At 47.8% G+C, this 21,620-nt stretch overlaps 2 long non-coding RNA genes across 2 annotated transcripts in view; both read right to left on the bottom strand.

Annotated features, from left to right (window-relative positions):
• Positions 1 to 3,469: 3,469 nt before the first annotated feature.
• On the bottom strand, positions 3,470 to 11,526 carry LOC114671471 (uncharacterized). The gene is made up of 2 exons (XR_013402306.1): positions 10,384 to 11,526; positions 3,470 to 10,194 (listed from the first exon to the last, which is right to left on the bottom strand). It is a non-coding gene; the product is annotated as an uncharacterized LOC114671471 (long non-coding RNA).
• A 921-nt stretch (positions 11,527 to 12,447) lies between these two features.
• LOC114671542 (uncharacterized) overlaps positions 12,448 to 21,620 on the bottom strand; it is a 148,215-nt gene continuing 139,042 nt past the window's right edge. The window contains exons 3-4 of the long non-coding RNA XR_003721588.2: positions 15,081 to 15,201; positions 12,448 to 14,350 (exon numbers count right to left, since the gene is read on the bottom strand). This is a non-coding gene — a long non-coding RNA (uncharacterized LOC114671542). The remainder of the gene's footprint in view (positions 14,351 to 15,080; positions 15,202 to 21,620) is intronic.

Below are 21,620 nucleotides of genomic sequence, written 5' to 3'. Positions count from 1 at the left end.
GAAAGACTCCATGAGAATGGTAGTAAGTTTGGTGCAAAGGAAAGATTTAGTGAAAATGACACTTAGTTCATTATTCACCGTGGAAGCCATCATGCAGAAAACAAGCCTCAGCTCAGCCGGGCTCTCCCTGGGTCTTACTCCTCCACTGAACTCCCGCCTGTGCCTCCAATGAGAAGCCCCTCATGCCAAGCCTTACCTGCCCCTTCCCCCTGCCACCCCCTGCACCACACAGACTACACAGTTACTCTGTAACTCAGCTATCTGCGGACAAAACCAAAGGAATGGCCTGTATTTGCAACTCACTCTCGATTTCTTCTATTTGCGATGCCAGGGAGCTGTTTAGCTCAACAAAATACCACAGTCTGGGTGGTCCCTTTGTGGGTGTCCATGTGAGCACGTTGGGCCACCAGCCTTCAACTGAACTCTGAACTCGACACCACTGCATTCTCTGCAGACTGACAAGGAGATAGGGGCACCGGCCATGAGTGAGTTAGAGTTTCGCACACAGAGATGGCGTGAGAACCAGAAGCTGGCACGTCACTCGCACATTTGCTGGAAATGCAGAGTCTCAGGCCCACCTCAGGCCTCCCAGGCTAGAATCTGGGTTTTAACATTGGCTTCTACACCCTGACGGGTGGGAAGCTGGGCCTACAGGAGAGACTCAGGGAACGCCAGGCCAGGGTGGCTGGGGCCCTTGCGGGCCTCATGGACTTGTCGTGTCCGTGGACATCATCTGCACCCCAGTCCGTGCCCACCACTTGTCAATCCATGTCCTTTGTCCTAAGAGTGTGGCCAGAGTCGCCAAATAGACCATTCACGTGCCGCCAAAGCTCACACCCAAGAACCTATGGGGCAGGTTGACGCCATCACTTCCACACAAAGGGCAACACTGCTGAAGTCCACAGGCCCGAATCTATTGCTGGTGTTACAGGCAGAGTCATGCTCCTCCTGAATTCACGTGTTGAAGCTCTAACCCCAAGCCCCAAAGAATGTGACTGTTTTGGGACACAGGGCCTTTTAAAAAGGGTGATAAAGTTAAAATGAGGTGACCAGTGTGGGCTCTAATCCAACCTGCCTGGTGTCCTTATAAGAGATGAGGACACAGACCCCCACAGCGGGACGATGCTGTGAGGACGCAGCAAAGAAGCTCCATCTGCAAGCCACGGAGAGAGGCCTCCACAGAGCCCAGCCCGGCCGACACCTGGACCTCAGTCTTCTTCCCTTCAGAGTGCTGAGAAAACACACCTCTGTTGTTTAAGCCACCCAGACGGTGGTATTTCGCTGAACAGACCAATACACCTCCCTGGCGTTGCAAAAGGGAGAAATCAAGAGTGGGCTGCAAATGTAGGCCATTCCTTTGGTTTTGGCGGTGGATAGCTGAGTTACAGAGGAAAGAGGGTTTCTGGATGTCTGAGCACCTGCCCTCCAAACTCCAGCTCCACAAGCTTATCAGAGAGCCACCTCCGCTGTGGACACTGGTTTCCCCCTCGGCCTGCCTTTGCTTTGCATTTCCTGGGCTCAGCAAGCAATGCTGCTTTCCATCTTTTGTGTCTCTCCAAAGAAATGGGGATTTAATACACACCAGCCTTGGACTGGGGATCACATGTTGCCAAGGACGCCTAAGAGCAGACAGTGCACTTTGAGCTGAATGGAAGCGCCGCACCCCTGCGTGGCCTGCGTGACCCCTGCACACAGCAGCTGCAATACAGGGCAACAGCTCCCAAGATCAACTGTGCTTCTCCTACCCCAGATGTGGGGTCGGGCATTTCCCCAAGGGTCCTGATCACAGGGAAGGGTATTCACAAGCAAAGGTCTTCATGCTGGACTCCAGGACACAGACCAGGAACACGGGGCATCCCTGCTGAGGCTGGGGGAGGGTTGGGGAGGGGATGGGCGGCGCCTCACTCTGAAGCGGGGACAGAAACACTTGTGAAGGCCACGGGGAGGAGGGCACAGGCCCCATGAAGTCCAAAGGCGGAGACCAGGGAACTGCCTCTCCCCCACCCTTCCCTCCCCTCTGACTCACAAGCTCTGGGATAGCTGGATTACAGCTGAGTGACCTGAGAGACACAGGCTGTTCGAGGAACAGCAAAGGAAAGTCCAAAACCAAAAAGGGAGACAAAAGGAGGTCACAGAGGAATCTGAAGTCCCACACACCCACAGCAACACACAGCCCAGCCCTGGGCAGGGTTAATGAAAATCTCCAATTCAAAACCTATTTATTCAGAATTGATTGCCCTCAGCCAGGTGCGGTGACTCATGCCTGTAATCCCAGCAATTTGGGAGGCTAAGGCGGGTGGATCATTTGAGTTCAGGAGCTCAAAACCAGCCTGGCCGGCATGGTGAAACTCCATCCTTACTAAAAATACAAAAATTAGCCAGGCGTGGTGGTGGGCATCTGTAATCCCAGCTATTTGGGAGGCTGGGGCAGGAGAATTGCTTGAGCCAGGGAGGCAGAAGTTGCAGTGAGCACACATGGTGCCATTGTACTCTAGCCTGGGCAACAGCACGAGACTCTGTCTAAAAACACAAAAAAACAGAATCTATTGCCCTCTAGAAGATGTCCAGACTGCGAAAAAAAAAAAAAATAGGAATAAGTAAATTGAACCCCAAATGAGAACCACTACACACCAATTAGAATGGCTAAAACGCAAAATTCAAGCAACGCCCCATGCTGATGAGGTTGTGGAGCCACAGAATTGCCAGCCATGCTGTCAGAATGGCAAAATGGCACAGCCACTGTGGAAGACAGTTGGTCATTTTCTTAGAATGTGGAACAGAATCTTACCACAGGATCTGGCCATCACAGCCCTAGCTATTTACCCAGCTGACGTGAAAACTTGTTCACACAAAAACCTGCACGTAAATGTTTACAGTTGCTTTATTCTTAATTTCTAAAAACTGGGAGCAACCAAGATGTCTGCTGTGGATGGAGGGTTTGTGACCTCCCGCCCCAGAATTCGTATGTTGAAGCTCTGCCCCATGTGATGTGTCTGGAGACGGGACCTTTGTGGGGTGATTAGGTCATGAGGGTGGGGCCCTTGTGGATGGGGTTAGTGCCCTTACAAGAAGAGACACCAAAGCTGGCTCCCTCTCTCCAGTGTGGGCACAGGTCAGAAGGCAGCTGCCTGCACATCAGGAAAAGAGGCCTCAGAATGAATATGCAGCCAGCACCTTGAACTTCCCAGCCTCTAGAAGAGCGAGAAATAAATTTCTGTTGTGTAAGCCTCCCAGTCCATGGTGTTTTGTTCCAAACTGCCCCATACAATGGTCTCCCCACAATGAAATGGAGAACATGTGCTTCGTGCAGTGGGTGCTGTGCAGCGATAAAAGGAACCAGCTATCGATTCACACAGCAACAACGATGAATCTTAAATGTGCTCTACTAAGTGAAAAACCCAGGCCCAAAGGCTACATATTGCATTATTCCATGCATATGATACTTTGGAAAAATTAAAACGGTAGGAATGAACAGACTGGTGCCAGGGTGTCCAATCTTTTGGCTTCCCTGAGCCACGTTGGAAGAAGAATTGTGCCTTGGGCCACACATAAAATATACTAACAATAGCTCTTGAGCAAAAACAATGTCCATGCATAGATCTCATAAGGTCTTAAGAAAGTTTACGAATTTGTCTTGGGCCACATTCAAAGCCATCCTGGGCCACGTGCAGCCCATGGCTGTGGGTTGGACAAGCTTGGACTAGCAGTTGCCAGGGGCTGGGGAAGGGAGTGCTTGGCCATCAGGGGCCACACAAGGAGCTCTTCTGTCTGGCACTGGGGTGGGAACACATGGCTCTGTGCACTTGTCAGAACCCAGCACTGCACGTCACAAAGCGTGAACTGTAACGAGGGCAAACTTAAAGAAAAGGGAAGCTGAGCTGAGTCACTTCAGAATGTGATGTTTTGAGTGGAAATTGTAAAGCTAAAGACAAAAGGACATTAATAGTGTTCCTTCGTTGGTAAATTTATTTCCCACAGGGGTACAAGTTAACAATTCACATACACTGGGATTGAACAGATAAGTCAACAAGTGGCAAACCATGGGAGGCAGACTTCTTGTGTTGGAAGGGAAGATTATTTATAATAAGGAAGTTTAGACTGAATCCTGTGGTACTAGATCAGAATCAGAGACATCAATGTGAACTCATATTTAGCTTAGCATCGATATAAGGATGGACAGATCCAGAAATAATCTGAAGTACATGTTCACACATAGGGTATTAGCCGCACGCACATTACCCAGCTGTCTTCACTAACAGGGCTGGAGGCAATGACACCCCAGTCCCACTGAGCACACCCAACACCCAGGTTTTTGTTTCTAAATATCATTCTCCAACGAGGGGAACCAGGGCTGATTCTAGGGTGGATCAGAGAAAAGACAAGATGAGCCTGGAGTATCTCATGATATCAAAAAGTAAGATGTTCAAAAAAAACAAAAGGAAGGGGATTGTCCAATGGACACAGGTACCATGTGAAAGGGCTGCCAGTGGCCAAAGATGGAAAAATTTGAACAACAAAAGAAATAATATATTGGATGATTGAATTATAATCCAAAATATAAAGTAAATATGCATGAGCCCATACTGGTATAAATAGATAATTGAATAAACAAGTAAATGTGGGGAAGAGGCAAATCTTTCTTACTCCAGATAACATCATACGCGGCAGCCCCTCCAGGAGATGGAGCTTCCCTCTTCCCCAGCCCTCCCCTGAAGGAAGCACAGGCTTAGTGACTCATCCCAAAGAGTGGAGCAGTGGAAGGGAAGATGGTGACTTTACAGCGAAGACACCTGGCAGACGCCACCGGATCCAAGTGTTGAGAGATGAACGTAGGCACATGGAAGTTTAAGGAGTTATTTGGGGAGACAGGAATCCATGAGTTGGGCAGCACCACACTACAGCAGGTTGGGCTCTGCCAAGGAGCACGAGGGAAACAAACCTTTGCCAAGTGTTCTTGGAAGGAAGAACAGAAAGAGGGATTGATTAAAGTGAAATGGCATCTTAAAGCCCCCGTTTTGAGGTTAGCTGGCAGTCTCTGATTAAACTTGAATTTTCTTTCCTAGGACAGGACCCCTTACCCTGAATGGGGTTTCTGTGTGCAAGAATTGGGTTTGCTTCTGAGGTACTGAAGCCCCAGCCTAGTGCCTCCCAATTCGTTATTTTCACACAAGTGATCAGGTTAATGCCGCCTGTGAAGTCAAGAGGATGTTCTACGCCTTCGAGAGGCTGTGAGGGGAAGGACATTTCACCTCCCTGGTATTATTTGCCAAAGCCCATCACCCCAGGCTAACCATGAGGAAAAGGACAGATGAACCCAAACGGAGGGGCATCCACAGGGTGCCCAACAGGCTCCTCTGCATTGCCAGGGTCGTGGCAAAGGAGAGACAGAAATGTCACAGACCAGAGGAGCCGAGGACACAGGAGGATCAGACACAAGGTGGCACCCCCGATGGGGTGACAGCAGAGAGGGGACATGGATGGAAGCTCTGAAATCCGAAGCCTGGAGTTGAGTTCGTGGCGATGCAACGCGGCTTCCTTGGCTGCTGCAGGTGCACCATGGCAACGAAGACGTGGACGCTGAGGGAAATCAGGAGCAGCTTGCAGAAGCTGCCTGCGCGATCTTCATAACCCTTCTGAAAATCTAAAATTATTCAAAATTAAAAAGTATTTGAAGCTGACAATGACAAACAGACATGCACTGCCAGCTTTCCGTGGGCCTCACTCTGTGGTTATTCAGTCCACACACGGTGGCAGGAGGGGTCCGCTGCTCTCTGTGCACTGCCAGGTTTCCATCGGCCTCACTCTGTGGTTATTCAGTCCACACACGGTGGCAGGAGGGGTCCGCTGCTCTCTGTGCACTGCCAGGTTTCGGTCAGCCTCACTCTGTGGTTATTCAGTCCACACACGGTGGCAGGAGGGATCCGCTCCTCCCTGTGCACTGCTGGGTTCCCATGGGCCTCACTCTGTGGTTATTCAGTCCACACACGGTGGCAGGAGGGATCCTGAAAGGCAGAGGGCCCCTCCCAGCCTCCCAACCTGGAAGAATTCCAAACAAGCTTCAAGGTTCCAGGCCGTTGCATAAATCATCTGCCATTCAAGTGATTGCAATTCAGATGATTCCAAATAATTAGCAATTACATCTCCTTTCGCACCCCCTCCAACGTCTGAAAATGAGCTTTGATCATGAATGCCTATTTGGGAAACTAAGAATTCTCTGCAGGAACTAAAACCTGGCAACTTCCTTAGGCAAAAATTAATTGATTATTCAATTAATAAAAATAAAGAGACTCTTCGTCATGGCCCAGAGACGGCACTAATGAAGAATGCAGCCATGTCCGGACCTGCGGGGCCCAGAGCTCCACCAGAAGTCGCATGCCCCCTGGCAAGGCCCCGGCCACAGGAACCTCCATCCCTGTGTCCTGATGGGACAGTGGATTTACTGGGAATGCTAACAGAACCACCACACTCATGGCAAGTGCAAAATGTGCCCTGGCAGGCCTGAGTTTGTTTCCTTCTAGTGAGTTCTGCCTGGACTGTGAAGTCTCCTAGGGTCAGGGGGGCAAGTGATCCCACACTGTGCCTGTGCCCACCTGTCCCGGAGCTCTCTTCTCTGGTCTCCCAGAGGCTCTGAAGTGCATTGGAAAGATCGCCCCAAGCCAACACGCCTCCATGCGCAGAGCTCACATCCCAGGGCCCCCAGGGGCTTCGCGTTTTCCTGGCATGCCTAGGACTTTTCTGTGGCTTCAGGGGCTGCTCTTATCAGCTTGACCCAGTGCAGCGGGTGGGTGAGTTGGGAAGTCAGCATCTCACTTTGTACAGACACAGTGTGGGGGACAGTAAGAAGATTTCTACCTTCAGCTGGGACTGCCAGAGCTCCCGGAGGGCCTGGGCACATGGGGAGGGCAGAGTGAAGGGTCTGGCCTGTGATACCCTTGCAGCCGGGCCCAGGTGGGGCAAGGTGCTCCACCCACAGTCGCTCTGGTTTGGCCTCTACACGGCCCTGGGAGGTTGAAGCCACTGTCTCTGAATTCCTTCCTGGGGCACTGAGGCTGGAAGGACGTGCCCAAGACCCAAGGTCCGATGAGAGGAGCTGACAGCTTTTGGTGACCAGGAGCTGTGGGACAAGCCTCTTTGCACTTACACAAGGTGGTTTCTCAACACAGTGCTCACTCACGGAGCCCAGCTCTGCCCCGCTTTGGAGATGCTCATCCTGGTAAGGTGCGGGAATGTGGGTGACGATGGCTGCATCTCATCAGTACCACCTGCTCCTTCTGCCCATTCTGAGAAGGACTCACACTTCAAACAGGTGTGGGGAAGGTGAGGACCCTACCAGGGCCTGCTCAGTGAATAGTTGTTGCAGGAAATCGTTTCAGCCTGGGCATATTTATTCATTTATTAACGCATGCTTCCTTGGGGGCATTTTATCTTCCAAAATCTTCCACAGCCCTGGGATCCTTCCAGATTCAGTCAAGTGCATCCTCACGGTGATGTGTGGCCAGCACGCGTCCCTGCACACAATTCCAGGCTGAGCCACCAGAGCCGGTGGGAAGGAGCCCCTGGGCCCGTGCTGCCCCTCAGCACACACTCCCAGCACCAGCTCTCCAGCTGCTTGGCCACGACCCAGGGGCCTCTGACCTCCCGGGTCCCTGCCCAGCTCACCCCAGGGCCCTGCCACGGAGCTGTCCCAGCGCAGCGTCACCTGGAACAGCTGGTCACAGCCAGTCCCGCCCATCCAATGGAGTCACACGTGCCCTCGGGCCCCAGTGACGGGCGGGGACTCAGGAAACACCGTCAGCGGAGGCGGCCCCTCGCCAAATTCGTGACTCCTTCATTAAACTAGTTTTCCCCAAAGATGGCAACACACAGCATCGCCCAAAACATCCTCCGAGGTGAGAGTGGGGGTTCCCGGAGGTCAGATGAGCCTCTGCTTTCCCAGCAAGGGGGCCTGGGCAGAGAGGGCCAAATCTGTCTCAGGTCCCGTGCCACCTGTGATGGGGCTGGCACCAGGACCTTGCCTGCTGTTCCGGGCACACGGCCAGAGCCATGCCTGGAGAAGGGCACCAGCTGCCACCGCCGAGCCTGAGAATTCCGAGCTGCAGTCGAAGTCCCAGGCCACACAGAGCCCGGGGCCAGCACTCCCAAATCCCCAGGCTTCGGGAAGCAGGGAGGCTTTAGCTCCCATAAAACTAACTTAGAGCCCGGAGAGGCCAGGGACGCACACGCTTCTCTCTTCCCACGCCTGGAGGGTGGGTGCCCCTGCACGTTCCTCTGAATCGGCAACCAGCCCCATGAGTGCCCATCTAAATGTTTCCTTCATGGAGACGGAAAAATAACTGTGCACATTTTTCCCAAGGCTGAAGTTGTAAATTACAGGCACCCTTCAATCAACTGGCTCCTCACGAGGAAATTAACAATCTCGCTGATTGCTGACAGATTTCGTTTCCTCCACCATTTGTTTTTCCTTTATCCTGTAGTTTTCCGTAAATGGTTCCTCTAAAGTAGAAAATATGAGTTACGTGGAAAACGGCAAAACAGGAAAGAGGCAAATCTGCCTGTGCCCCTCCCCTCCGACCCGAGCCAGGTCCGAGCTGGGCTTTGTCCAGTGTCCTCACAGCTGCGGATGGTGCTGTGTCCCCCAGAAAGACAGCTGAAGTTCTAACCCTCACACCTGAAAATGTGACCTCATTTGGAAACAGGGTCTTTGCACATGTGATCAAGTTGAGATGAGGTCATCCATTTGGCGTCCTCATAAGGAGAGAGAGATTTGGGCAGAGACACAGGGATAACACCATGGACAGACGGAGGCAAAGGTGGGTGATTCATTCACCAGGCAAGGAACACCAAGGGTTGCCAGGAACTCGAGAGGAAGGAGACCAGCATGGAAGGGCTTCTTCCACGGAGCCTCCAGAGGAACCAGCTGCTTGACCTTGGACTCTCAGCCTCCAGATTGTGAGGACCACCAAGGACTCCTTCCATAAAAATCAAAACCTCAAAGCTGCAGCTTCCAGGCCTCCTGGTTGGGATAGGGTCCATTCACAGAAAGAGCAGCTTCACGCACATCAGTGAGGGCACTGAGGGCTTACCCGGGCAACAGAAGCTTCCAGACTGTCTCCTAAAATCCCTGACCTCAGGGTGGTGCATTTCTGTTCCCAACGTTGAGTTACTGCAGTTTCTGAGAATAACTCCAAGTTGGAAAAGACAGTTGCCTCATGCCAGCTGCGTCTGTATTAATCCATTTTCACAGCGCTGTGAAGAAATACCTGAGACTGAGTAATTTATAAAGAAAAAGAGGTTTAATGGACTCAGGTCCACATGGCTGGGGAGGCCTCACAATCCTGGCAGAAGGTGAAGGAGGAGCAGAGGCAGGTCTTATATGGCGGCAGGCCTTACATGGCGGCAGGCAAGAGAGCCTGTGCAGGGAAATTCCTGTTTATAAAACCATCAGAATCTCTCGAGATGTATCCACTATCAAAAGAAGAGCCGGGAAAACCCACACCCATGATTTGATTACCTCCTACCGGGTCCCTCCCAGATACCTGGGGATTATGGGAACTACAATTCAAGATGAGATTTGGGTGGGGACACAGTCAAACCATATCAGCATCTTTCTGGGTGTCACAACTGCCTATGGAGCAGTTTGGTGGAACAAGCAGGCCTTGGTAACACCGGATATTTCAGAGACCATGGATGATGATGGAGCCACCCACCTTCCCAGGCACAGAAATGGAAAAACCAGACACACTGAAAATGAACTCAGTCCTTCCTATCAGCAAGTAACATGATCAACTGGAAGAAAAATGTATTAAATAATGGATGTATAATGAATGTAGACAAAATAAACTACGAAACATAAGGCTGGAAAGACAACCTTCTTTTTAACAGAAATGTACCAGAAGGGAAAATTTTATAACTTTCTATGAGAATTGATCAATAATTTGGCAATCACAGAGTTAATGAGGTGTTTCTGTTTCTCTTTTTGAATGACTATTTAATTTGAGAAATTAACAGGTTGAAATGCCCCCTCCCACTTCCCAGGAGGCAGGTCTGGAACCAGCTTCCCCCATGTCCTGTGCCCCTAGTTAATATGGACATTTATTTCTCACAGTTCTGGAAGCTGGAAGTCTGGGGTCAAGGTTGCGGCCAATCCTGTGTCTGGCGAGGCTGCTTCCTGGTTTGCAGACACCATCTTCGTCTCTGTCCTCAGCAGAGAGGACGGATGGTGAGTAGGGAGAAGAGGCTGGTTCTGGTGTTTCTTCTTCCAAGGGCACTAATCCCTTCATGGGGCTCCACCCCATGACCTAATCATTTCCCAAAGGTCCCATCTCCAAACACCATCCCAGTGGGGTTAAGGATTTCAACATAAGGATTTGGGGGGATGCAAACCTTCAGCCCACAGCAGTGCCCTTGGTCCCACCCTTTCCTCTCCTAGACTTCCTCTGCAGGAGCTCGGCAGGCACTCCTGGTCTTCTTTTATCTTCTTGCAGAAAGATGGCCCAGCAGGTCTGTGACAACATTCACACCCACAAGGTCAACCAGGAAGAAACTGAACCTGATGCAAATAGAGACAGTCGCACCTGTGAGAAACAAACTCACCCGTCCAAACCCAAAGAATGGACTCAGAGACCTGGAGAACAGTGAAACGGAGATTTTCAATGACGGTCTTGCAAGATCGGGTGTCTGGCTGGCATGCAGGTACCCCCAGCAGAGTTTCAACAAGCAATGTATCCCCTAGTGCACAGGTCCCTCCCCCAGTTCCTCATGGGCTGAGTAAATGGGGTTACAATCTTCCTGGGCATCACCTATTGGTAGTTGGATTAAGGTTTCAAGTATGTTCTTTAGGATCTTTCTACTGTATTTTATTATAGCCCACCATGCTTGCAACAGTCTCAGGACTCTTCAAACATTTGACTATGGCCCTAGTGGCTGCATGTAGCTGATAAGAAAGAGTATAATTATTTATGCTGCAAGCTAGCCTAAACTAAATGCTTTGGTGGGGTGGGGAGAGGGTAGTTGAAGGGGCCCCAACTGATAGGCACCTGGCCGCTGGGTGAAAGGGAAAGCAGGAAGGAGAGGGGGGTGGTGACAGTACATTTCTGCTTCTTTATTTCTCTATTTCCACATAGCCTACTTAAACCTATATAAAGGCACTTACAATTGAAAATGGACCACCACATACAGGTTATTTTCTACACACCTGCCTGTCAGCAACCAATCTTGCTCAGATATATCTTTAACCAGCACGACCAGTCAGAGCTTCAGTCACGTGGCAGCCTGGGGAGCTTATTCATACCAACATTCCTCACCTCTGTTTGTTAATCTACCCACCTACCAGCAGTAGTTCATCCATCTCAGGGGCTCAGGAAAAAAGTCACGGGACTTTGATCATGCTCATCCTTATGTTCTGAGAAAAGGGGTGCTCAGGATGAGTTGATGTGGCTTCGTCTGACACAAGCTGTCATAAACCACACGCCCCATCACCAACCCCATGCTCCATCGTCGACTCCACGCCCCATCATCAACCCCACGCCCCATCACCACCAACCCCACGCTCCATTGTCGACTCCATGCCCCGCCACCAACCCCACGCTCCATTGTCGACCCCACGCCCCATCATCAACCCTACGCCCCATCGTCAACCCCACACACACCCCGTCATCAACTCCATGCCCCATCAACCCCATGGCCCCATCATCAACCCCATGCCCCATCGTCAACCCCACGCCCCATCACCCATCATCAACCCCATGCCCCGTCAACCCCATGCCCCATCGTCAACCCCATGCCCCATCACCCATCATCAACCCCATGCCCCATCAACCCCACGGCCCGTCGTCAACCCCACGGCCCATCGTCAACCCCACGCCCTGTCATCCACCCCATGCCCCATCATCAACCCCACGCCCCATCACCCGTCATCAACCCCACACCCCGTCATCAACCCCACACCCCGTCATCAACCCCATGCCCCGTCATCAACCCCACGCCCCATCACCCATCATCAACCCCATGCCCCGTCAACCCCACAGCCCATTGTCAACCCCACGCCCCATCGTCAACCCCATGCCCTGTCATCCACCCCATGCCCCATCATCCATCATCAACCCCACACCCCGTCATCAACCCCATGCCCCGTTGTCAACCCAACACCCCGTCATCAACCCCACGGCCCGTCATCAACTCCACGCCCCATCATCCACCCCATGCCCCGTCATCGACCCCACGCCCCATCAACCCCACACCCCATTATTAACTCCACGCCCCGTCATCAACCCCACGCCCCGTCATCAATCCCACGCCCCATCACCCGCCATCAACCCCATGCCCCGTCGTCAACCCAACACCCCGTCATCAACCCCACGGCCCGTCATCAACTCCACGCTCCATCATCCACCCCATGCCCCGTCACCAACCCCACACCCCATCATCATCCCCACGCCCCGTCATCAACCCCACACATGCCCCGTCATCAACACAGCAGCATAGCATTTCCTCCAGGAGAACACCAAGATCTCACATCCCATCCATAGGCTGAGGCTGCTGCTCCTACAGGAACCTGGGGCAGTGTAGCAATTCCACATCCTGAAATTTCTAATCAAAACTATTAAAGTGTCAAACAGTGAATAGCTAAAATACCACTTTGTGCAATTAAGAGGTTGGAAGGAAAACGTTAATTGTATCAGAGAATATGGACTCCTAAGATACAGGGAGTCAGGTTCATTTTCAAGTCGCTCTTCTTTCAACAGATTCACTAAGGCTCTTTGTCAACACAAATTGAAAACGATTAAAAAAGTAATGATGATGCTTCCTGCCCTCCATGAAAGGACCACATACAGACACCACACTCATATCTGTGGCCCTGGGGTGGCCTTTAATGGCCCAGCAGAATGGCCAGAACTATTAGAGGAAACATTTAATAAAGTCTGGACGTCAGAGCCCTGTGGGTTTAGCTGGACTCCTGGAGGTGCGGCCCAGAAGCCAGCGGGACGGAATTGGAGGCCGGAGGCTCAAACTGTCCCCTCTTCCACCAAGGGCTCCTCCTCCAACAGCTTCTCGGCTGCTGAAGCCCCTGCATCGCCTCCAGGGTCCCCTGGGTCCAGCCTCATGCTTCCCGTAACGAGTTTTTAAACCACAGTCCTGCATCAGATGACATCTGTTCTGCAGGCTGCGCGTCCCCAGAGGGAAGGGGGCTGTGTCTTCGGGACAGTGTGTGCTCTCAATCACTTCACTGCTGACAGGCACCTCAGCTGAAAGGTGTGAGTTATGCAAAGATTGTGCTGAATTATTTAAAGCATTCTCTATTTAAAGAACAGAGAATATTTCATTAGCATTCTGCTGTGCTTAATTGAAGACTCACAAATCAATTAAAACTGCTTACCTTTTGGCTGTTCAGTAACTTCACAGAAACCTCCCAGAAAATGCAGCCTCTTCACAGCTGGATTCATCCTACACCCAGCGACCTGCAGCCAGCGTGGCGCTGTGATTAGAGGCGGCTCAGCACCCTCAGAGGAGCGACCTGCAGCCAGCGTGGCGCTGTGATTAGAGGCGGCTCAGCACCTTCAGAGGAGCGGCCCGGCTGTGCGCACATTAGAGAAAGGCTTCCATCGTCGTTGGTCCTCTTTCTCACAGGGACTCTGGGGTCTTGGTGCCGGAAGATGCAACTGCCTCTAGCAGCCCGGCTTCATTTTAGGGACAGTGACTATGGAGAAACCAGGTCTGACCCATTTTCTCCAGAGGGGAGGGAGCCACGGGGAAAGGCCCCTTGTTGTTCTGTTGGCTCCGAGCGCCTCCCAGGAAAGGTGAGAGCATGGACTCAACCCTGGGAAGGCCGAGAGATCCCACTGGACTCTGCCTTCCTCAACACTCTGGACAGGATGCAGACAGTGGGGTCCTGGCAGCAAGACCCCGTGGGAGTGGGGCCTTGGAGCTCAGGGCCAGGCCGAGGGGGTGCTCATTGTTGGTTCCAGCCTGCAGACACGTTGACATTGACACCACACGGGGCAACTGAAACCCTAACAGAAAACCCAGTGTCCCCTGGCCAGACCCAGCAGAGGAAGAGCCCAGCTGCTAGAAAAGAGGGTGGAATCCCAGGCAGAAGAGCTCTTCGGGCTGAATGGAAATGATTCCAGAGGGAAATGCAGATATGAAGAAGGAAATAAAGAGCTCCAGAAATGGCAAATAGCAGGGTGAGTGTACGCGACTTCTCTAACGGAGGAAATTACCTTTAAAACGCGTGTGCCGGCTTAGAGCAAAAGAAACCGTGCCGTAAGGTGTGAGTCAGCGTAGTGCATATGACACCACAGAACAGAGAACCAGGGGCCTCCGGGATGGCCAGGCAAGGTTGCCGCATTTCCTATGAAGTGCACAATCGTCATACAAGAGTGCATTAAATATACATATGTATGCATTCAAAATAGACAAACATCACATATATCCATTAGACTTCGTCAAAATTAAAATATTCTGTTCACCCACATAAAATGATGTCATTTACTGCAAAAAATATTCTCATTTATCCAAGTGCTGACATCCAGAATAAGTAACCCCTAAAATTTCATAATAAAACAACTTGGTGAAACAATGGTCAAAGGATTTGAACACTTCGCCAAGTGATGGCAAATAAACACACGAAAAAGTGTTCAACAGACTTGAGCACCAGGAAGGTGCAACGGAAACACCAATGAAAACCACCCCACACACCCACAGTAGCCAAAATCTGTAACACTGGTGGCACCAAACACGAGGAAGGGTGTGGCCCACCCAGAACTGTTGTGCATTCTTGGTGAGAACGTCTAAGACATCCCCTCGATGGAATTAGAAAACCACAGGGCAGGCAGGTCAGCTGCTGTGCTGCACACCACAGTGGCTGGTAAACTCTGCACACAGCAGCGGGCCATCAACCGAAATAACAGCAGGCAGAGAGCAGCTCTCAAAATGAAGGCATTCCGTGGGGAACAGCAGTGGATTATCAACCAGGATATGTGAGCCATCACAGATCACAGGCATTCCCTGGGAGGCTGGGGCAAGGGGAAGCTTTTAAAGGCAAAAGAAGCTCGAGTAAGCAGTTCTGAAACAAAACTTACCAGCCTGAGAGGCTGATTGCAGGGGCTGGCGATGGCTCATTGGAAACATTGACAGCTGCTGGGAGACGTCCTCATGGAAGCAACTTCTGAGCAACGTGAAGCCTGGCATTCCAGTCAAAACCTGGTAATATAACCAGTATTTTCCATTGTATGCTGCTCTGAAGAGAACAGGCTTTCATTGAACTTACACAAATAACTATATTGCCAAAAACATAATAATATTCACAAATAGTTCACAAATTTTGGAGAGATAAGGTAGGGAAAGAAGCCTATGTTTCCATTTTTGTTCACAAAGTTATACTTTACCAAATTGGTGTAAATTATAGATAGCTTAAGAAAAATATTTTCCTTAAATCTGGAAAACAAAACACTAAAACAGAGAACCAAAAAACCTTTAAATTAAAACTATAAAAACCCATAATTCCTTTTCATCAGTTCATTCGGTCCCATGTAATTAATTCTCATTCTGCTTCATCTAGGTTAGCAGATTTATGAACCCATCAGTTTCTTCAACATAGCCCTGAAAATATCTACTCTGTCCAACGGTATGATCTCAAAGGAATCAGCAATCAGAGTTCAAGAGGACTGCCAAAGTCATTTCATTAGAAGCAATTTGGACTGTAGTTGACGCAAATGCTTTTAGAGAAACATCAAAACAATAATTTGGATTTGGATTTTTATATGGATGACAAAAACATAGACGGGTCATGGTTGAAAGTCTGATGAGAGTTCATTATAATGAGAAATTGACAAGGAACTTTGGTTATTTCCATAGCATAGAATATTTTAACACAATAATTAGAACTACTACTGATAACATTACACCAAGATATATCAGACATTTAAGAACTTTATACAACTTTTGGAATACACTAATACTGTATCCATACAAATATAACTTAAAGAAAGGTTAAGGCCAGGCGCAGTGGCTCACGCCTGTAATCCCAGCACTTTGGGGGGCCAAGGCAGGCGGATCATGAGGTCAGGAGATCGAGACCATCCTGGCTAAGACAGTAAAACTCTGTCTCTACTAAAAATACAAAAACATTAGCCAGGCGTGGTGGTGAGCCCCTGTAGTCCCAGCTACTCAAGAGGCTGAGGCAGGAGAATGGCATGAACCTGGGAGGTGGAGCTTGCCGTGAACCAAGATCGCGCCACTGCACTCCAGTCTGGGTGACAGAGAGAGACTCTATCTCAAAAAAAAAAAGAAAAAGAAAAAGAAAGAAAGAAAGGTTAGACATCATTTCTTATGTTTACAATGGTTCCCACATATTTAATAATTTAGCGTGTCAAATAAACTTAATATATTTCTTTTAAAATGCAAGAATAAAAAGATTTCATTTAGAATTTGATCTTGGGAAAGCTTGTCAAAAATGTCAAAGGTTTAAAACAGGATAATAGGTCATTGTGAAATAATAGTCACCCATTTAACTATAGTGATAATTAAAATACTTTTAAAGCAAATACAGAAAGTTACACAGATGAAAAAAAAAAATAACCCTAACTCTTTAAAGGAAGAATTTTTCCAAGTGATCAAAAACCTAATAAAGACAGCACAAAGTACACGACATTATCTTGATAACTTTTTCTAGGCCAGTTACTGTGGAGGCCTCATTAGTGAGGGAGAGTGGGGCTGGCGGGACTGAAGGAAGCAAAAAGAGAAGACACATAAGCTTTAAGTCTGCCTTTCTTCATGGTCCAGAACACATAATCCTCCTGCACAAATAACTCAATCTTCTAGCTATCACCAGATCCTTGACTGACAGAAAAGTTACAAGTTAGCTCACTGCAACCTTGGCGTTATCAGCACCGTACAAAGCCCTCTTCAGCTCACAGCATAAACACTGTCTTATTAAACCCCCACCAAGTCTTTGTCTCCTTGCAGTCAGCTCCTCCCTTGCTAACTTGCCCATTGCACTCTTGCAACGTATTTTCATACTTTCTTTAATAAATCTGCCTTTCTTTATCTGCAACCGTCTTGGTAAATTCTTCTTCTCACCACACCACCAGCCCCAGATGGTCACCACTCACCTGTGACAGTTACCAAAAAGGTAAGGAACACTCTGATTATTTTTTAATCAGGAGTAGATCAATACTACAAGAAAATCTTGTCATATTAACAGAGAAGACCAAATTCTAGTTTCATGTTGGCAAACTTTTGATCTTTTTTCTTCTTTTTTTTTGAGATGGAGTCTTGCTCTGTCGCCCAGGCTGGAGTGCAGTGGCGCACTGCTCATTGCAACTTCCGCCTCCCAGGTTCAAGTGATTCTCTGCCTCAGCCTCCCTAGTAGATGGGACTACAGGCATGCACCACCACACCCGGTTAAGTTTTGTATTTTTAGTAGAGAAGAGGTTTCACCATGTTGGCCAGGCTGGTCTTGAACTCCTGACCTCAAATGATCTGCCCTCCTCAGCCTCCCAAAGTGCTGGGATTACAGGCATGAGCCACCACAGCCAGCCTAAATATTAATGTTCTATTTTAGAAAGACTTATAAATTATTTCCTTCTAATTTTAGTCAACTTGATCACATACACAATGTATTTCATAAAATTCGTCTTCCATAAACCTTTTGCAATTTTCTCAAACCTTCTAGAATTTGTTCAAACCTTCAGTTTTGTTCTATACTTCATCTTTTTTATATTGGAACAACGAATCACGCTAACTTAGGATAAAAATTTACTCTTTTTTCCCTTATAATTTTGGCCACATAAGATTTTCTCATATAAAAAATAAATTTATTCTCTTTTTCTTTTCAACTTTCCTTACCAAAGATATAACTTTCTTTGCTTATTTTTGTCCTATTTACTGGTTCCTTTCTGCCTTGTTTCTATTTCTTTTCAAAATTTACATTTTCAAGCAACCTTTAAATAACCTCCAAATTAGACAAAATTGTTCTTCTTCTAAAACAACCCTCATGTCTTTTTATAATTTTTTTACCAAAAATTGTATCATTATTTTTCATACTTTGCATATAGAATGACACACATTAATTAGAATTTTTAAATCTTAGTGCCCTTAATTTTTAGTGGAACCTAGGAAGAAAGCAATTTTGAACTGTTATATAACATTTTATGAATACATATTTTATAATTTTTCAGAAATGTGCTTCCTCATAGAACAATTTCTCAATGTAGAACAAGACACAATGTTTTCTAATAGACCCAAATAAATTTTATCTTTCCACAGAACTTTAGAAGCCAGGAATAAGCTTACACTTACGTTCAGTGATTAATGTTTTAGTATTTTAATTTGTTTGGGTTACTCATGAGAAACTTCCTGAGATATTAAGCAGCCATCATCTTGAGGTGTTTTCCTATTAACCATTTTTACAGCATGTGACTGTCAGGCGGTCATCTCAAAATCAAGAAACTGAAGAGTTAAATGCACAGCGCTTTGTTTCATTGCTGCGCTTCCTACATGAGAAGTAATGGGCTGCCGCCACACTTCCGAGGACGTGAGAAGGAATGGGTGTGCCGCCACACTTCCGCGGACACATTTGTTTTTAGGTAAGACTCATGCTTTACAATTTTTTAGCAGAGATGAAAGTTGTGTGTCTGCATCATCTTTAACGCTGAGGACTCTGAAGACACCTGCTTTTATTAAACCAGCAAATCTAAACTCACCTTTATTCACCAAAGGTTACCTCAGGTCATGTGAACTTTAAAAACATTTGGGTTAGTTCCTATTCTTTTTTACAGTTGTAGCTATGCTCATTTATTTCTAAGTCAATTTAAACAATGCCTCTTACTGAGTAGGAAATACCTTAAAGATAATTTATTTGCTCCATTTTAAAACAGTCAAGAATCAAGCCAATCAAAAAATGTGCACAGCACACAGTCAGCAGTGCTGGGAAAGGATGGCTCGGCTGACTGAGAAATTCCCAGGGGAAGAAGCAGAGTCTGGCGGAGAAAACAGAGAGCCACCGAGAGTTATAGCCTGAGCATCAGCTTCCAGTTAGCCTGACTTCTCATCAGGGAGCTCTAAAGAAAGTCCTTTTTCAAATATCTTATTATCAGCTTTTAATGAGGTCAACAGTAAACATTGCCGGTAGTATTGAAGTCTTTCTTTCCTCCCATCTAGTTCCATTTTAGCTTAGGACAGAAAGTCAAACAAACAAAAAGTTCCTATAATGCTCCAAATATTAACCAAGTTCCAAACCAAAGGTAAACCTACTTCAGCTGTGATTCAAAATTAATAAGCCCTGTATGGCTTAACCACGGATGCAAGAGGTCCCCAGAGAGGATGCAAAGGATGTAGTCCCCTTCAGGATCCAAAATTTCTCCTGAAGATAGGCTAAGGAAGTAAAGATGCTCACTGGTAACAAGGCAACCACAGTGAGGCAGTTAAGGTAAGTTCCCGAGAGCTGCCGTGGTGGAACAGAGACACTTCACGCTTCCGTCCTGGCCGGTGACTCCCGTCAGAAGCACGCCTGGCAACTTGGATCTCCCAGTGGGCGGAGACCAGAGACAGCATCCTCACTGGTTATGACCAAGTTCTCAAGACAGAAAACAAGCCTTAGGACAAATCGCACAAAAAGCAGAGACAAAGAAAACAGCAGCTATTTCTGGGAAGCTGTGGCCAAAACGCAACGGGCACCCAGCACCAAATTCACAAGAGTCACCATTTAAAGAACCACTTCTTACAATGTTCTCCTTCCACTCCAAATTTTAAAAAGAAGGGACAAGAAGACTTTTTACCTTCTCAACCAGGCATTCCAGATAGTGGCGTGAGAGAGCTGACTCTGGTGAGAATTCCTGCCTCTGCCCTGTGTCAGGGCTCCTGGAATCCCACCTGCAGGTTCCAGGGAGAGGACAGAGCGGGTGTCCCAGACCTTTAACGGGTCTGAGAATTAAATTAACATAAGATAGACTAGCAGGAGAGAAGCATCATACAGGTTTTACAGAGCATGGGAGCCCTCATATGGAAATGAAGACCCCAGAGAGGCAGTTATCAATTCACTAAATCATTCCCGGGGGCTTAAAATATATGAGTTATCTAACAAGGTCTGTACAGTGTTCTCTCTGCTTCAACTTCTCATCCTTCAAGATAAGAAGGCTGCTTTTCCTTCCTTTCTTTCTTCTTTCCTTCCTTCCTCCTTCCTCCTTCCTTCCTTCCTTCCTTCCTTCCCCCCTATTTATGGTCTCTGATGGGTGTAGAAGTTAATTTCTTGGATGTTTACATTTCAGCTAGGGCTCGTGAGGATTAAAAACCTCCAGGTAGCTTTGAAATCAGCGTATTTTTTAGTTTTGTTTTAATTATAGTTGTAGCAGTGGGTTTTATCTTATTTTAAAATGACTCATTTTATGAATCTCTATTTAATTTCATTTTAAAACTTCAAGTTTCACCCAAAATATGTTTGGACTTAATTTTATGTAGACACAGTTTATAAAATCACTGTCATTGAAAAGTTGATTTATAAACTTTGAAGTCATTTACATTCACCTAATTTACTTGGTTTTAGCAATTATGCTTTAATTCCTTCTTAATCAAAACTGGCCATTGAAGGAGTCAGGAAGTACCATCCCAGACGATGCTTCTTTAACACAAATATTCTTTTCTGCTAAAAGCAATGAAGAAGTAGCAATGGAAGGGCTCCATTTTTCCTTCCATCTAAAGAAGGATATTAATTTTCTTAACTGGACACAACTCTTATCGGCACAGAGATGGCACCAGGGGAATCCTAATTAAATCTTACTTCACTCATTTATTCTCATAGTTTTTGCCTCGGAAGCCCAAGATTGTTTTCCTTTATAGATGTGAGTTTTCACAAAACAGTTTCAAGACAGCCAGCTAAATGCTGAAACGTGTTTAGTTTGACAGGCAGTTTTTTCAACTTTGCTTGTTTCTTAATGAGATTGCTAACTTCAGGGTAGAGCCTATTAAGAAACCGTGGGGAGAAAACATTTTTTTACATCTGCAATCAGCATGGGTAGCTTTGAAAAAGACTCAAGCCTGCTGTTTTTCGAGTGACTCTAACTAAATTGTCAACACGCCAGAATAGCGTATTTAATTACTTTATTTCCTTCCTCTAGAACTTCCCTAGAGGTTCCACATGTTAAAAGATGAATTGGTGGTCATGGAGAAAAGCTGGGGAGCTCTGAATAAAGGGGGTGGGGAGGTCAGCCAGAGAAGGAGGAGGAGGACGCCCTGTGGGAGGGGGAAGGAAGGGCTCTGGGAAGGAGGAGGTCAGCCAGAGAAGGAGGAGGAGGACGCCCTGTGGGAAGGGGAAGGAAGGGCTCTGGGAAGGAGCTGCCTTGGCTGGCGTGGAGACAGCACTTTGCAGCGAGGCCTTTTTAAAGTCCTGAATGCACTTTGAAGCCTCCAGATGGCAATTAAAAATATGTGCCTCATTCAGACTGTTTAACCCAATAGCTGCAGCTTTCTAATGTAGTTCTAGGAAACCAGTTTGGGGAGCTGGAATGATTCTCAAATGGCCACTGGAATTCCAAATCACCCTTCGTGTCATCTATCCATGGGCTTAAAATATGCACAAAGGACCACAATGTTTGAATGTATGACCAGCTGAGCCCCTGAAAGCC

This window comes from Macaca mulatta, chromosome 12 (genome assembly GCF_049350105.2).
Source record: "Macaca mulatta isolate MMU2019108-1 chromosome 12, T2T-MMU8v2.0, whole genome shotgun sequence".
NCBI classification, from domain to species: Eukaryota; Metazoa; Chordata; class Mammalia; order Primates; family Cercopithecidae; genus Macaca; species Macaca mulatta.
Note: the sequence above shows the minus strand (reverse complement) of the source record. Positions and strands in the feature narration are given on the sequence as shown.